The sequence below is a fragment of the Salvelinus alpinus genome, chromosome 30 (genome assembly GCF_045679555.1).
Source record: "Salvelinus alpinus chromosome 30, SLU_Salpinus.1, whole genome shotgun sequence".
NCBI classification, from domain to species: domain Eukaryota; kingdom Metazoa; phylum Chordata; class Actinopteri; order Salmoniformes; family Salmonidae; genus Salvelinus; species Salvelinus alpinus.
Window position 1 is genome coordinate 20,489,520 of NC_092115.1, and position 17,806 is coordinate 20,507,325.

The 17,806-nt window shown below is 48.1% G+C and overlaps 1 protein-coding gene across 3 annotated transcripts in view; it reads left to right on the forward strand.

Annotated features, from left to right (window-relative positions):
• Positions 1-17,806, forward strand: part of LOC139560632 (ephrin type-B receptor 1) — a 405,983-nt gene that overhangs the window by 323,613 nt on the left and 64,564 nt on the right. The window lies entirely within an intron of this gene.

Here is a 17,806-nt window from a genome sequence, read left to right on the forward strand (position 1 = left end):
TAGTCGGTTGGTTGGTGGGTTAGTCGGTTGGTTGGTGGGTTAGTCGGTTGGTTGGTGGGTTAGTCGGTTGGTTGGTGGGTTAGTCGGCTGGTTGGTGGGTTAGTCGGTTGGTTGGTGGGTTAGTCGGCTGGTTGGTGGGTTGGTCGGCTGGTTGGTGGGTTAGTCGGTTGGTTGGTGCGTGAGTGGGTTAGTCGGTTGGTTGGTGGGTTAGTCGGTTGGTTGGTGGGTTAGTCGGCTGGTTGGTGGGTTGGTCGGCTGGTTTGTGGGTTAGTCGGTTGGTTCGTGCGTGAGTGGGTTAGTCGGTTGGTTGGTGGGTTAGTCGGTTGGTTGGTGGGTTAGTCGGCTGGTTGGTGGGTGGGTTGGTCGCCTGGTTGGTGGGTTGGTTGGTGGGTTGGTCAACTGGCTGGTTGGTTGATTGGTCAACAGGTTGGTGGGTTGGTCGTCTGGTTGGTGGGTTGGTGGGCTGGTTGGTGGGTTGGATGACTGGTTTGTTGGTTGGTCGGGCGGTCAGCTGGTTGATGGTCGATAGGTTAATGGGTGGGTCGGCTGGTTGGTGGGTTAGTCTGCTGTTTGGTGGGTGGGTTAGTCGACTGGTTTGTGGGTGGGTTAGTCGACTGGTTGGTGGGTTAGTCTGCTGTTTGGTGGGTGGGTTAGTCGACTGGTTGGTGGGTTGGTCGGCTGTTTGGTGGGTGGGTTAGTCGACTGGTTGGTGGGTTGGTCGGCTGGTTGGTGGGTTGGATGGCTGGTTTGTTGGTTGGTCGGGCGGTCAGCTGGTTGATGGTCGATAGGTTAATGGGTGGGTCGGCTGGTTGGTGGGTTAGTCTGCTGTTTGGTGGGTGGGTTAGTCGACTGGTTGGTGGGTTGGTCGGCTGGTTGGTGGGTTAGTTGGTTGGTTGGTGGGTTGGTTGGTGGGTTGGTTGGTGGGTGGGTTGGTCAACTGGCTGGTTGGTTGATTGGTCAACAGGTTGGTGGGTTGGTGGGTTGGTGGGTTGGTGGGTTGGTCGTCTGTTTGGTGGGTTGGTTGCCTAGTTGGTGGGTTGGTCGGCTGATTGGTGGGTTGGATGACTGGTTTGTTGGTTGGTCGGGCGGTTGGTGGGTGGGTGGGTGGGTTGGTTAGCTGGTTGATGGGCGATAGGTTAATGGGTGGGTCTGCTGTTTGGTGGGTGGGTTAGTCGACTGGTTTGTGGGTTGGTTGGCTGGTTTGTGGGTTGGTTGGCTGGTTTGTGGGTTGGTCGGATGGATGGTGGGTGGGTTGGTCGGATGGATGGTGGGTGGGTTGGTCGGCTGGTTGGTTGGTTGGTGGGTTGGTCAACTGGTTGGTGGGTTAGTCAGCTGGTGGTGGGTTAGTTGACTGGTTGGTTGGTTATTCGACTTGTTGGTGGGTTGGTCAACTGGTTGGTGGGTTGATTGATAGGTTGGTGGGTTGGCCGGCTGATGGTGGGTGGGTCAACTGGTTGGTTGGTTGGTGGGTTGGCCGGCTGGTTGATGGGTTGCTCGCCTGGTCGGTGGGTTGGTCAACTGGTTGATTGATTGGTCAACAGGTTGGTGTGTTGGTCGCCTCGTTGGTGGGTTGGTCATCTGGTTGGTGGGTTGGTCATCTAGGTGGTGGGTTGGTCGACTGGTTGCTGGGTTGGATGGCTGGTGGTGGGTTGGTCGTCTGGTTGCTGGGTTGGTCAGCTGGTTGGTTGATAGGTTAAAGGGTCGGTTGGCTGGTTGGTGGGTTAGTCGGCTCGTTGGTGGATGGGTTAGTCGGCTGGTTGCTGGGTGGGTTGGTCGGCTCATTGTTTGTTGGGTTGGTCGACTGGTTCGTTGATTGGTCAACAGGTTGGTGTGTTGGTCACCTGGTTGGTGGATTGGTCGATAGGTTGGTGGGTAAGTCGGCTGGTGATGTGTTAATTGGCTGGTTGGTGGGTTAGTCAGCTGGTTGGTGAGTTGGTGGGTGGTTGGTAGGTGGGTTGGTTGAGTGGTTGGTTGGTCGAAAGATTAATGGGTTGGTCGGCTGGTTGGTGGGTTAGTCGGCTGGTTGGTGGGTTAGTCGGCTGGTTGGTGGGTGGGTTAGTCGGCTAATGGTTGGTGGGTTGGTCGGCTGGTTGGTTGGTGGGTTGGTCGGCTGGTGGGTTGGTTGGTCGGCTGGTTGATGGATGGGTTGGTCAGTTGGTCACTGATTTGTTGATTGGTCAACAGGTTGGTCTTTTGGTCGCCTGATGGGTGGGTTGGTCTTCTGGTTGGTGGGTTGGTTGCCTAGTTGGTGGGTTGGTCGGTTGGTTGGAAGGCTGGATGGCTTGTTGGTGGGTTGGTCTTGTGGTTGTTTCCTTGGTTGATAGGTTGGTGGGTTAGTCGGCCAGTTGGTAGGTTAGTCGGCTGGTTGGTGGGTTAGTCAGCTGGCTGGTGGGTTGGTCGGCTCATTGGTGGTTGATTGGCTGGTGGTTGGGTTGGTTTGCTGGTTGGTCGGCTGGATGTTGGTTGGGTTGGTTGTTGGTCGGCTTCTTGGTGGGCTAGTCAACTGGTTGGTTGATTAGTCAACAGGGTGGTGGGTGGTCGGCTTGGTGGGTTGGTTGGTCACCTGGTTGATTGATTGGTCAACTGGTTGGTTGGTCGATAGTGTGGTGTTTAGTCAGCTGGTTGAGGGGTTTCTTGGCTGGTGGTAGTTGGGTTGGTCAGCTGTTTGGTGGGTTGGCAGGCTGGTTGATGGGTTGCTCGCCTAGTCGGCGGTTTGGTCAACAGGTTGGTGTATTGGTCGCCTGTTTGGTGGGTTGATCATCAGGTTGGTCTCCTAGTTGGTGGGTTGGTCGGCTGGTTGCTGGGTTGGATGGCTATTTGGTGGGTTGATCGTCTGGTTGGTGGGTTGGTCAGCTGGTGGTGGTAGATAGGTTAATGCGTTGGTTGGCTGGTTGGTGGGTTAGTCAGCTGGTTGGTTGGTGGGTTGGTCGGCTGGTTGGTGGGTGGGCTGGTCAGCTGGTCGGTGGGTTGTATAACTGATTGGTTGATTGGTCAACAGGTTGGTGGGTTGGTCGTCTGGTTGGTGGGTTGGTCGCCTAGTTGGTGGGTTGGTCGGCTGGTTGGAAGGTTGGATGGCTTGTTGGTGGGTTGGTGATGTGGTTGTTTGATAGGTTGGTGGGTTAGTCAGCTGGTGGTGTTGTTCACCTGGTTGGTGGGTTTGTCGTCTGGTTGGTGGGTTTGTCGTCTGGTTGGTGGGTTGGTCGCCTAGTTGGTGGGTTGGTCGGCTGGTTGCTGGGTTGGATGGCTGGTTGGTTGGTCGATAGGTTATTGTGTTGGTCGGCTGGTTGGTGGATTAGTCGGCTGGTTGGTGGGTTGGTCGGCTGGTTGGTGGGTTGGTCGGCTGGTTGGTTGGTTGGTAGATAGGTTGGTCGGCTGGTTGGTTGGTGGGTGAGATGGTCAGCTGGTCGGTGGGTTGTTCAACTGATTTGTTGATTGATCAACAGGTTGGTGTGTTGGTCGCCTGGTTGGTGGGTTGATGATGACTACTTCAGGCGCCAACAGACATGGCCGCCTCGCTTCGCATTCCTAGGAAACTATGCAGTATTTAGTTTTTTATGTGTTATTTCTTACATTGTTACCCCAGGTAATCTTAGGTTTTATTACATACAGTCGGGAGGAACTATTGGATATAAGAGCAACGTCAACTCACCAACATTACGACCAGGAATACGACTTTCCCGAAGCGGATCCTCTGTTTTGCCCACCACCCAGGACAATGGACCGGATCCCATCCGGCGACCCAAAACAACGAAGCCGTAGAAGGGGCAGACGGAGTGGTCTTCTGGTCAGGCTCCGTAGACGGGCACATTCCAGAGAGACATCAGAGACTGTAACATTCTTTGTTTCACGGAAACATGGCTCACTCGAGACACGCTATCAGAGTCGGTACAGTCAGCTGTCGCGCCAACAGAAACAAACATCTTTCTGGTAAGAAGAAGAAGGGGGGGTATGCCTTATGATTAACGAGACGTGCTGTGATCACAACAACATACAGGAACTCAAGTCCTTCTGTTCACCTGACTTATAATTCCTCACAATCAAATGCCGACCACATTATCTACCTAGAGAATTCTCTTCGATCATAATCACAGTCGTGTATATTCCCCCCAAGCAGACACATCGACGGCCCTGATAGAACTTCATTTGACTCTATGTAAACTGGAAACCACATTTCCGGCTGCATTTATTGTAGCTGGGTATTTTAACAATCTAATCTGCTAATCTGAAAACAAGGCTCCCTAAACTCTATCAGCATATCGATTGCGCAACCAGGGCTGGCAAAACCCTAGATCATTGTTATTCTAACTTCAGCGACGCATATAAGGCCCTCCCCCGCCCTCCTTTCGGAAAAGCTGACCACGACTCCATTTTGTTGCTCCCAGCCAATAGACAGAAACTTAAACAGGAAGCTCCCGCGCTCAGGTCTGTCCAACGCTGGTCCGACCAATCGGATTCCACGCTTCAAGATTGCTTCGATCACGTGGACTGGGATATGTTGCGCACTGCGTTGAACAACAACATTGATGAATACGCTGATTCGGTGAGCGGGTTTATTAGCAAGTGCATTGGCGATGTCGTACCAACAGCGTCTATTAAAACATTCCCAAACCAAAAACTGTGGATTGAAGGCAGCATTCGCGCAAAACTGAAAGCGCGAACCACTGCTTTTAATCAGGGCAAGGTGACCGGAAACATGACCGAATACAAACAGTGTAGCTATTCCCTCCGCAAGGCAATCAAACAAGCTAAGCGTCAGTATAGAGACAAAGTAGAGTCGCAATTCAACGGCTCAGACACGAGAGGTATGTGGCAGGGTCTACAGTCAATCACAGACTATAAAAGAAAACCAGCCCCGTCGCGGACCAGGATGTCTTGCTCCCAGACAGACTAAACAACTTCTTTGTTCACTTTGAGGACAATACAGTGCCACTGACACGGCCTGCTACCAAGACCTGCGGGCTCTCCTTCACTGCAGCCGACGTGAGTAAAACATTTAAACGTGTCAACCCTCGCAAGGCTGCAGGCCCAGGCGGCATCCCCAGCCGCGTCCTCAGAGCATGCGCAGACCAGCTGGCTGGTGTGTTTACGGACATATTCAATCAATCCTTATCCCAGTCTGCTGTTCCCACATCCTTCAAAAGGGCCACCATTTTTCCTGTTCCCAAGAAAGCTAAGGTAACTGAGCTAAATGACTACTGCCCCGTAGCACTTACTTCCGTCATCATGAAGTGCTTTGAGAGACTAGTCAAGAACCATATCACCTCCACCCTACCTGACACCCTAGACCCACTCCAATTTGCTTACCGCCCCAAAAGGTCCACAGACGACGCAATCGAAATCACACTGCACACTGCCCTAACCCATCTGGACAAGAGGAATACCTATGTGAGAATGTTGTTCATCGACTACAGCTCAGCATTTAACACCATAGTACCCTCCAAACTCGTCATTAAGCTCGAGACCCTGGGTCTCGACCCCGCCCTGTGCAACTGGGTCCTGGACTTCCTGACGTGCCGCGCCCAGGTGGTGAGGGTAGGTAACAACATCTCCACCCCGCTGATCCTCAACACTGGGGCTCCACAAGGGTGCGTTCTCAGCCCTCTCCTGTACTCCCTGTTAACCCATGACTGCGTGGCCATGCACGCCTCCAACTCAATCATCAAGTTTGCAGACGACACTACAGGGGTAGGCTTGATTACCAACAACGACGAGACGGCCTACAGGGAGGAGGTGAGAGCCCTCGGAGTGTGGTGTCAGGAAAATAACCTCACACTCAACGTCAACAAAACAAAGGAGATGATCGTGGACTTCAGGTAACATCAGAGGGAGCACCCCCCTATCCACATCGACGGGACAGTGGTGGAGAGGGTAGAAAGTTTTAAGTTCCTCGGCGTACACATCACGAACAAACTGAAATGGTCCACCCACACAGACAGTGTGGTGAAGAAGGCGCAGCAGCGCCTCTTCAACCTCAGGAGGCTGAAGATATTCGGCTTGTCACCAAAAACCCTCACAAACTTTTACAGATGCACAATCGAGAGCATCCTGTCGGGCTGTATCACCGCCTGGTTCGGCAACTGCTCCGCCCATTACCGTAAGGCTCTCCAGAGGGTAGTGAGGTCTGCACAACGCATCACCGGGGGAAAACTACCTGCCCTCCAGGACACCTACAGCACCCGATGTCACAGGAAGACCAAAAAGGTTCATCAAGGCAAACAACCACCCGAGCCACTGCCTGTTCACCCGAGCCCCGCTATCATCCAGAAGGCGAGGTCAATACAGGTGCATCAAAGCAGGGACCGAGAGACTGAAAAACAGCTTCTATCTCAAGGCCATCAGACTGTTAAACAGCAATCACTAACATTGAGTGGTTGCTGCCAACATACTGACTCAACTCCAGCCACTTTAATATTGGAAAAATTGATGTAATAAATGTATCACTAGCCACTTGAAATAGTGCCACTTCATATAATGTTTACATACCCTACATTACTCATCTCATATGTATATACTGTACTTCTATACCATCTACTGCATCTTGCCTATGCCGTTCTATACCATCACTCATTCATATATTTTTTTATGTACATATTCTTATTCATTCCTTTACACTTGTGTGTATAAGGTAGTTGTTGTGAAATTGTTAGGTTAGATTACTCGTTGGATATTACTGCATTGTCGGAACTAGAAGCACAAGCATTTCGCTACACTCGCATTAACATCTGCTAAGCATGTGTATGTGACAAATACAATTGGATTTCATTTGATTTGGTCGGCTGGTTGGAAGGTTGGATGGCTTGTTGGTGGGTTGGTCTTGTGGTTATTTCCTTGGTTGATAGGTTGGTGGGTTAGTTGGCTGGTTGGTGGGTTAGTCAGCTGGTTGGTCGGCTCATTGGTGGTTGATTGGCTGGTTGTTGGCTTGGTGTGCTGGTTGGTTGGTTGGTGGGTGGGTTGGTTGGTTGGTCGGCTGGTTGGTGGGTGGGTTGGTCAACTGGTTGGTTTTTCGATAGGTTGGTGGGTTAGTCGACTGGTTGAGGGGTTGCTCGGCTGGTTGGTAGTTGGGTTGGTCAGCTGGTTGGTGTGTTAGTCGACTGATGCTGGGTAGTCGACTGGTTGGTGGGTTGATCAACTGGTTGGTTGGTTTGTTGATAGGTTGGTGTGTTGGTCGCCTGGTTGATGGGTTGGTTGTCTGGTTGGTGGGTTGGTCGCCTGGTTGGTGGGTTGGTCGGCTGGTTGGTGGGTTGGATGGGTGGTTGGTGGGTTAGTTGGTCGGCTATTTTGTTCCTTGGTTGATAGTTTGGTGCCTTTGTCGGCTGGTTGGTGGGTTATTTGGCTGGTGTTGGGTTGGTCGGCTCGTTGGTGGTTGATTGGATGGTTGGTGGGTTGGTTTGCTGGTTGGTCGGCTGGTTGGTGGGTGGGTCGTCTGGTTGGTGGGTTGGTGGGTTGGATGGCTGGTTGCTTGGTTTGTCAACTGGTTGGTTCCTTGGTTGATAGGTTGGTGGGTTACTCGGGCTGGTTGGTGGGTTAGTCAGCTGGTTGGTGGGTTGGTCAGCTCATTGGTGGTTGATTGGCTGGTTGGTTTGCTGGTTGGTCGGCTGGTTGTGGGTGGGTTAGTTGGTTGGCTAGTTGGTGGGTGGGTTGGTCAGCTTGTTGGATGGCTGGTTGGTGGGTTGGCCAACTGGTTGGTTCCTTGGTTGATAGGTTGGTGGGTATTCGAGTGGTTGGTGGGTGAGTCGGCTGGTTGGTGGGTTGGTCGGCTCGTTGGTGGTTGATTGGCTGGTGGTGGGTTGGTCGGCTCGTTGCTGGTTGTTCGGCTGATGGTGGGTGGGTCGTCTGGTTGGTGGGTTGGTCACCTAGTTGGTGGGTTGGTTGGCTGGTTGGTGGTGGGTTGGATGGCTGGTTGGTGGGTTGGTCAACTGGTTGGTTCCTTGGTTGATAGTTTGGTGGGTTAGTCGGCTGGTTGGTGGGTTAGTTGGCTGGTTGGTGGGTTAGTCGGCTGGTTGGTGGGTGGTCGGCTCATTGGTGGTTGATAGGCTGGCTGGTTGGTTTGCTGGTTGGTCGGCTGGTTAGTGGGTAGGTTAGTTGGTTGGCTGGTTGGTGGGTGGGTTGGTCGGCTTGTTGGTGGGTTGGTCGGCTGGTGGTGGGTTGGTTAACTGGTTGGTTCCTTGGTTGATATTTTGGTGGGTTATTCGACCGGTTGGTGGGTTAGTCGGCTGGTCGGTGGGTTAGTCAGCTGTTTGGTGGGTTGGTCGGCTCATTGGTGGGCAATTGGCTGGTTGGTTGGTTTGCTGGTTTGGCGGCTGTTTGGTTTGTGGGTTGGTTGGCTGGCTGGTGTTGATAAACTGGTTGGTTGTTTGGTCGACAAGTTGGTGGGTTGGTTAGTTGGCTGGTTGGTGGGTTGGTTGGTTAGCTGGTTGGTCGGCTGGTTGGTGGGTTGGTCAACTGGTTGGTGGGTTGGTCGATAGGATGGTGGGTTGGTCGGCTGGGTGGTGGGTTAGTCGGTTGGTTTGTTAGTTGGCTGGTTGGTGGGTTGGTTGGTTAGCTGGTTGGTGGGTTGGTCGGTTGGTTGGTGGATTGGTATACTGGTTGGTGGGTTGGTCGGCTGGTTGGTAGGTTGTTCGATAGGATGGTGGGTTGGTCGATAGGATGGTGGGTTGGTCGATAGGATGGTGGGTTGGTCGATAGGATGGTGGGTTGGTCGATAGGATGGTGGGTTGGTCGATAGGATGGTGGGTTGGTCGATAGGATGGTGGGTTGGTCGATAGGATGGTGGGTTGTTCGATAGGATGGTGGGTTGGTCGGCTGGTTGATGGGTTAGTCGGCTGGTTGGTGGGTTGGTCGATAGGATGGTGGGTTGGTCGATAGGATGGTGGGTTGGTCGATAGGATGGTGGGTTGGTCGATAGGATGGTGGGTTGGTCGATAGGATGGTGGGTTGGTCGATAGGATGGTGGGTTGGTCGATAGGATGGTGGGTTGGTCGGCTGGTTGGTGGGTTGGTCGGCTGGTTGGTGGGTTGGTCGGCTGGTTGGTGGGTTGGTCAACTGGTTGGTATGTTGGTTGACTGGTTGGATGCCGGTTTTAGCCTTTGAAGTGTTACATTTTATATGATGTGTTCCATTTCTTAGATAAAATATTTGAATCTCTATGTTGAAGGTTTTCATAGCAGTTTAAATGTATCACATGGTATTTTACTTTCCGATCTTTATTTACAAAGATGTGTCATTGCAAACAATAATAACAACCTGTAATTCTCTACGTGTCATGTTCTGTCAGACTTTAAGTCATGGTTACAGACACTCTTCTTCATTAGTCCTTGGAAAACGTTCTACACCACATTTTAGATAACACTCTCAAGCTCCTTTACTGCATGTGTCATGAACCAAAATCCAATATGGCCGCTGTGAAACATTATCACTTCACAGCTTATTGTCATACAAATACCTCTCATACAACCTGCTGTTTGCTCATCCATATAGATGGTAATAAACCTACAGATGTCTATGTAGCGTGTCCTTCTAGACAAATAGACCTGGGCTGCTTTATTCACTAATTGGTTATTAATGAAAATAAGGTTGCCAATTGCATAGGGGAAAGCAGTTGAGGGTTATAGAGAGGGTACTTTCTCCTGCTCTCTATGTCTCAAAATCAAATCAAATCAAAATCAAGTTTATTTTATATAGCCCTTCGTACATCAGCTAATATCTCGAAGTGCTGTACAGAAACCCAGCCTAAAACCCCAAACAGCAAGCAATGCAGGTGTAGAAGCACGGTGGCTAGGAAAAACTCCCTAGAAAGGCCAAAACCTAGGAAGAAACCTAGAGAGGAACCAGGCTATGAGGGGTGGCCAGTCCTCTTCTGGCTGTGCCGGGTGGAGATTATAACAGAACTATGCCAAGATGTTCAAAATATTCATAAGTGACAAGCATGGTCAAATAATAATCATGAATAATTTTCAGTTGGCTTTTCATAGCCGATCATTAAGAGTTGAAAATAGCAGGTCTGGGACAGGTGGCGGTTCCATAACCGCAGGCAGAACAGTTGAAACTGGAATAGCAGCAAGGCCAGGTGGACTGGGGACAGCAAGGAGTCATCATGCCCGGTAGTCCTGACGTATGGTCCTAGGGCTCAGGTCCTCCGAGAGAGAGAAAGAAAGAGAGAATTAGAGAGAGCCAAGATTTTCAAAATGTTCATAAATGACAAGCATGGTCAAATAATAATCAGGAATAAATATCAGTTGGCTTTTCATAGCCGATCATTAAGAGTTGAAAACAGCAGGTCTGGGACAGGTAGGGGTTCCATAACCGCAGGCAGAACAGCTGAAACTGGAATAGCAGCAAGGCCAGGCGGACTGGGGACAGCAAGGAGTCATCATGTCCGGTTTGTCTCTCTCTTTCTCTCTCTGTCTTTCTCTCTCTGTCTTTCTCTCTCTGTCTGTCTCTCTCTGACTCTCTATGTCTCTCTCTGTCTCTCTCTTTCTCTCTCTCTCTCTTTCTCTATCTGTGTGGGAAGACGATGTACTGCAAATGACTTATGTTGTAACTCTTCTCTACCCTGCACTTGAAGACAAAATGAAAGCTACTAGCGTAGCTTGAAAGTCCTTCGAATCAATCGTCCACAGCTCCATAACTGTGAAACCTAAAAATACTTATATCACCTGTTCTTAGACACACAAAAAGACGACAAGGGAGAGATGGCAAGACGGCAAGGCCATTTTGATAAATTTGATAAGAAACCCCAGATTTTAATGGCTGCATTATCTAGGCTATAAGTTTCCCGCGGTGCGAGCAAGAGAGAGAGAGAGGCCATGTGCAGAGGAGAGTGTTATAGACACAGATCCAGCAGTGAGACACCCCTCTGTAAATAGATTGTTATGTCTAAAGGACCACATCAGCACTTTACGAATGTACAGAAGTTTGTGTTATAGAGAGACTTCTAAGCCGTTCAGAGGGTACAAAGTGGAGTAAGATTGACGGAATTGAGTTACAACGTTAAACACCAAATAATGCATGCAGTAACGAAAGTCGTTAAAGTTGCTTTCTGGTTTTTTTCTGTTCTGTTTTCTCTCTTTCTCTCTATCTCTCCCTTTCTCTCTATGTCTCTCTCTATATCTCTCTGTTTCTCTCTGTCTCTCTGTCTCTCTTCCTCTCTCTGTCTCTCTCTCTATCTGTCTCTCTCTCTGTCTTTCTCTGTCTTTCTCTTTCAGTCTCTCTCTCTCTATCTGTCTCTCTCTCTGTCTCTCTCAATTCAATTTTAATTCAATTTAAGGGGTTTATTGGAATGGGAAACATATCTTTACATTGCCATAGCAAGTGAAATAGATAATAAACACACGTTAAATAAACAATAACAAATTAACAGTAAACATTACACTCACAAAAATTCCAAAATAATAATGACATGGGTTAGTTGGCTGGTTGGTGGGTTAGTCAGCTGGTTGGTCGGCTCATTGGTGGTTGATTGGCTGGTTGTTGGGTTGGTGTGCTGGTTGGTTGGTGGGTGGGTGGGTTGGTTGGTTGGTCGGCTGGTTGGTGGGTGGGTTGGTCAACTGGTTGGTTGGTCGATAGGTTGGTGGGTTAGTCGACTGGTTGAGGGGTTGCTCGGCTGGTTGGTAGTTGGGTTGGTCAGCTGGTTGGTGTGTTAGTCGGCTGATGCTGGGTAGTCGACTGGTTGGTGGGTTGATCAACTGGTTGGTTGGTTTGTTGATAGGTTGGTGTGTTGGTCGCCTGGTTGATGGGTTGGTTGTCTGGTTGGTGGGTTGGTCGCCTGGTTGGTGGGTTGGTCGGCTGGTTGGTGGGTTGGATGGGTGGTTGGTGGGTTAGTTGGTCGGCTATTTTGTTCCTTGTTTGGTGCCTTTGTCGGCTGGTTGGTGGGTTATTTGGCTGGTGTTGGGTTGGTCGGCTCGTTGGTGGTTGATTGGATGGTTGGTGGGTTGGTTTGCTGGTTGGTCGGCTGGTTGTGGGTGGGTTAGTTGGTTGGCTAGTTGGTGGGTGGGTTGGTCAGCTTGTTGGATGGCTGGTTGGTGGGTTGGCCAACTGGTTGGTTCCTTGGTTGATAGGTTGGTGGGTATTCGAGTGGTTGGTGGGTGAGTCGGCTGGTTGGTGGGTTGGTCGGCTCGTTGCTGGTTGTTCGGCTGATGGTGGGTGGGTCGTCTGGTTGGTGGGTTGGTCACCTAGTTGGTGGGTTGGTTGGCTGGTTGGTGGTGGGTTGGATGGCTGGTTGGTGGGTTGGTCAACTGGTTGGTTCCTTGGTTGATAGTTTGGTGGGTTAGTCGGCTGGTTGGTGGGTTAGTCGGCTGGTTGGTGGGTTAGTTGGCTGGTTGGTGGGTTAGTCGGCTGGTTGGTGGGTGGTCGGCTCATTGGTGGTTGATTGGCTGGTTGGTTGGTTTGCTGGTTGGTCGGCTGGTTAGTGGGTAGGTTAGTTGGTTGGCTGGTTGGTGGGTGGGTTGGTCGGCTTGTTGGTGGGTTGGTCGGCTGGTGGTGGGTTGGTTAACTGGTTGGTTCCTTTGTTGATATTTTGGTGGGTTATTCGACCGGTTGGTGGGTTAGTCGGCTGGTCGGTGGGTTAGTCAGCTGTTTGGTGGGTTGGTCGGCTCATTGGTGGGCAATTGGCTGGTTGGTTGGTTTGCTGGTTTGTCGGCTGTTTGGTTGGTGGGTTGGTTGGCTGGCTGGTGTTGATAAACTGGTTGGTTGTTTGGTCGACAAGTTGGTGGGTTGGTTAGTTGGCTGGTTGGTGGGTTGGTTAGCTGGTTGGTCGGCTGGTTGGTGGGTTGGTCAACTGGTTGGTGGGTTGGTCGATAGGATGGTGGGTTGGTCGGCTGGGTGGTGGGTTAGTCGGTTGGTTTGTTAGTTGGCTGGTTGGTGGGTTGTAATGACATGTCAAATGTCATATTATGTGCAAATAGTTAAAGTACAAAAAGGAAAATAAATAAACATAAATATGAGTTGTATTTACAATGTTGTTTGTTCTTCACTGGTTGCCCTTTTCTTGTGGCAACAGGTCACAAATATTGCTGCTATGATGGCACACTGTGGTATTTCACCCAATAGATATGGGAGTTTATCAAATTTGGGTTTGTTTTTGAATTCATTGTGAGTCTGTTATCTGAGGGAAATATGTGTCTCTAATATGGTCATACATTTGGCAGGAGGTTAGGAAGTGCAGCTCAGTTTCCACCTCATTTTGTGGGCAGTGTGGACATAGCCTGTCTTCTCTTGAGCAAGGCTCACTGAGTCTGTACAAAGTCAAAGCTTTCCTTAAGTTTGGGTCAGTCACAGTGGTCAAGTATTCTGCCACTGTGTGCTCTCTGTTTAGGGCCAAATAACATTCTAGTTCGCTCTGTTTTTTTGTAAATTCTTTCCAATGTATGAAGTAATTATCTTTTTGTTTTCTCATGATTTGGTTGGGTCTAATTGTGTTGCTGTCCTGGGGCTCTGTTGGGTCTGTTTGTGCTGTGAAAAGAGCCCGCTAATGATCAAAATCCAGAAAAGAGCTGATAAATTCTACAACCACCTAAAAGGAAGCGATTCCCAAACCGTCCATAACAAAGCCATCACCTACAGAGAGATGAACCTGGAGAAGAGTCCTTTAAGCAAGAAGCATGCTCTGCATGCATTATTTGGTGTTTAACGTTGTAACTCAATTCCGGCAATCTTACGCCACTTTGTACCCTCTGAACGGCTTAGAAGTCTCTCTATAACACAAACTTCTGTACATTCGTAAAGTGCTGATGTGGTCCTTTAGACATAAAAATCTATTTACAGAGGGGTGTCTCACTGCTGGATCTGTGTCTATAACACTCTCCTCTGCACATGGCCTCTCTCTCTCTTGCTCGCACCGCGGGAAACTTATAGCCTAGATAATGCAGCCATTAAAATCTGGGGTTTCTTATCAAATTTATCAAAATGGCCTTGCCGTCTTGCCATCTCTCCCTTGTCGTCTTTTTGTGTGTCTAAGAACAGGTGATATAAGTATTTTTAGGTTTCACAGTTATGGAGCTGTGGACGATTGATTCGTAGGACTTTCAAGCTACGCTAGTAGCTTTCATTTTGTCTTCAAGTGCAGGGTAGAGAAGAGTTACAACATAAGTCATTTGCAGTACATCGTCTTCCCACACAGATCTGTTATTTGGTAAATGGGTTGTTTAACTCACTGTAATACAGTATTAATGGAGTGCATAGTTACACTATGTTGTTGGAAGGACACTGAAGTGTTCATTGTATAAGTTAAAAGAGATCTCCATACAGAATTTGAACCCACAACCTCCCGAGTTGTAGTTTTGTAGGTGTTTGTGACCCAAATAGTGTGAGGGGAGAGGAGGGATTGGGAGACAAAAGTACCGTAAGGAGAGGGAGAACTGAAAAGAGGTATCCAGTGCTCTTAACTCTATAGGCTTTCCACCAAACAGACCACTACCCCCTTTCACTCCAGAGTAAGTGTCCTGGAATTGTGTAATTTGGCGAGCAAGTAAAAATGAATGAAAGGTCTATAGAGAAGAAGTGGCATCTCATTTCTTTTCTCCTTCTTTTAGTTTGTTCTCCTAAAGTTTGGTGGGTAGGAGAGCAGGGCGTCCATTACCAGTAGAGTGGGGAGAAGGGTTGCTCTGAACTGGCTCAGCTGGCTCTGGTTACTGAGGTTTGTGTTCAAGAGAACAAAATGTGTGTGTGTGTGTGTATATGTGTGTATTTTTTATAGAAATACATTTTAGGTCCCCACGAGGATGGAAGAACATAATGTGTGTGTATATTATGTGTGTGTCTGTGTGACTCAGATGTATGTTCTGTGGATTGCAGTAGCATTGCCAAACAGGGAGGAGTCAAAGAACTCCAGAGTTGTCCACCGTAGACCAAACATCACTATTACCCACTGTGCTTTTGCCCACTGTAATTCCCATTGAACTCCAAACACAACTCATGAAAGTCTTTATCATTAATCTATTCTCTCAGTTGGCCTTGAGTGAAACCTCACATTATTATCCCAGCTCAATATGCACACAACCATGTCATGATTTATAATGGGAACTTTAGAAAAGCTGGATTTTGACTCAAATCCCTGGCTCCCTTAGCTGTGTATTTAAACTTTCAGACTTCTTTGTATTTCTTTCTCCTCTCTTTCTCTCTTTCTCATTTTCTCTCTTTCAGCAGCCCTCCCTCTTTTCTCCTCTTGTTCTCATTGGTTTGTGCTACACCCAGCTCTTGTAGGCCCAGGCTGTGTTCTCAGGTGAGCTGTAGTGTAGAGACGTAGAGCTAAATCCACCGAGTGTTAGCAGATGTCAGAAATAAAAGGAGGAAAAACAAACTAAATGAGTGAAGGCGACCCATTGTTGTTCCTCTGAAATCCCCTACCTTTTACGCTTTTCCCCAATCCTGAGAGAGTTGTTCAGAGCTTTGAGCTCCCCCAGTGAGTAATCTGAGTTAGTTGTGTGTGTGACTGTGTGTGTGTGTGTGTGTGTGTGTGTGTGTGTGTGTGTGTGTGTGTGTGTGTGTGTGTGTGTGTGTGTGTGTGTGTGTGTGTGTGTGTGTGTGTGTGTGTGTGTGTGTGTGTGTGTGTGTGTGTGTGTGTGTTTGCCATGCATGTGTCCGTGTGTGTGTTTGCATGCATGTACACTAGGTGAACCAAATGCAGCATGCTGCCAATGGTTAGCTAGCAATTACTGTGATCATGGCTTAGTGAGAGGCCCCCTCTCTTCCCTTTCAAGAGTGACTTTTGCTTGTGTCTTTATAGTGAGCGTGTGAACGCAGCTATACATTCGATCTCCCACAGTAAATATGCACTGTAAGTGGCTTATCATTCATAATGACAGGGCTAGAGTTGGAAGGAGATAGCATGCATGATACCTATCAACAGTAGACAGAGAGAATATAGTAATGCCATATTTTAGTATTGTGCTATGCTTCAGGGAATCATTTAAAAACATTACTGACAGTTAAGCTGTTTCAACATTTTATTTGCTATATATCTGTAATATGCAGATTATGAATACATTTTAAATACCCTTTAATATCAGCTTCAAGCGGGTTATTTTAATTTGTAATGAATATGGTAATTCCTTGCTTATGGTATAGTAATGTAAGCGATGGTGCCTCTGTGATTGAAATTGTTTACTGATGGTATAGTTTCCTTAGGCTTTTCATTCACGTCAGTAGCATAAATAAATAAATAGTGTGCAAAGCTGCCAAGAGTGTGCAAAGCTGTCATCAAGGCAAAGGTTGGCGACTTTGAAGAATCTAAAATCTAAAATATATTTTTTATTTGTTTAACACTTATTTGGTTAATACTTGATTCCATGTGTGTTATTTCATGGTTTTGATGTCTTCACTATTATTCTACAATGTAGAAAATAGTAAAAATAAAGAAAAACCCTTGAATGAGTAGGTGTGTCCAAACCTTTGACTGGTACTGTATAGATATAGAATTTCTAACCATATTATATGGTCTTCTATGTCTCAGAAAGTATTCACACCCCTTGACCTTTTCCACATTTTGTTGTGTTACAGTCTGAATTTAAAATGGATTCAATTTAGATTTTGTGTCCTACACACGATACCTCATAATGTCAAAGTGGAATTATGTTTTTAGACATTTTTACAAATGAATAAAAAATGTAAGCTGCAGTTTCTTGAGTCAATAAGCATTCAACAACTTTGTATTGGAAAGCCTTAATAAGTTCAGGTGTAAAAATATGCTTAACAAGTCAAATAATACATTGCATGGACTCATTCTGTGGGTGTTTAACATGATTTTTGGATGACTACCTCATCTCTGTACCCCATACACACAATTATCTTTTAGGTTCCTCAGTCTATCAGTGAATCAAACAGATTCAACCACAAAGACCAGGGAGGTTTTCCAATGCCTCGCAAAGAAGGGCACCTAGATGGTAGATGTATAAAAATAACAAAGCAGACATTGAATATCCCTTTGAGCATGGTGAAGTTATTAATTACACTTTGCATGGTGTATCAATATACCCAGTCACTACAAAGATACAGGTGTCATTTCTAACTCAGTTGCCGGAGAGGAAGGAAACCGCTCAGGGATTTCACCATGAGGCCAATGGTGACTTTAAAACAGTTACAGAATTTAATGGCTGTGATAGGAGAAAACGGAGGATGGATCAACAACATTGTAGTTACTCCACTATACTGACCTAATTGACAGAGTGAAAAGAAGGAAACCTGTACAGAATACACATATTCAAAAACAAGCATATTTTTGCAATAAGGCACTAAATTAATACTGCAAAAAACATTGCAAAGAAATTAACTTTTTGTCCTGAATGCCCCAAATGTTATGTTTGGGGCAAATCCAACAGGAGTGGAGGCCCGCCTTGTTATTAGTGTTAGTTGAAGGAAATACTGCCTGGTCTAGGTAGCTGTAGCCTTCGGGATACTACAGAGAGCATGCAATGTTCCCTGTCTGTCACTCCTGGCAAGCCTCACCATTGGCTGCCCTCTCATCTGCCCTCCCACATGCCTTCCCTTTTTTATATAGCAAGTTAGGGTGTCTTTTCTAACTTGCATTTGACTGACAGCAGGAGAGGGCCAATCACAGTGGGCGGTCTCTCCTGGCAAGACCTTTCATTGGCCGTCCACAAGCTGCTGTCCCTCCACCTGCTACTTCACGTTAAATATAATACCCCTTTGTCTGAGAGCGTGAAAAGGCCACTGCCTGTTGGCTGTTTCTCCAGAGATCGTTCCCCATTGGCCATCTTCCATCTGCCCACCCACCTGTCCCCCAGAATTAAGCAGAGGGGGGTGTGATCCTGGGATACCCTGTTTGACTGACAGCGGGAATGGGCCAATCCTA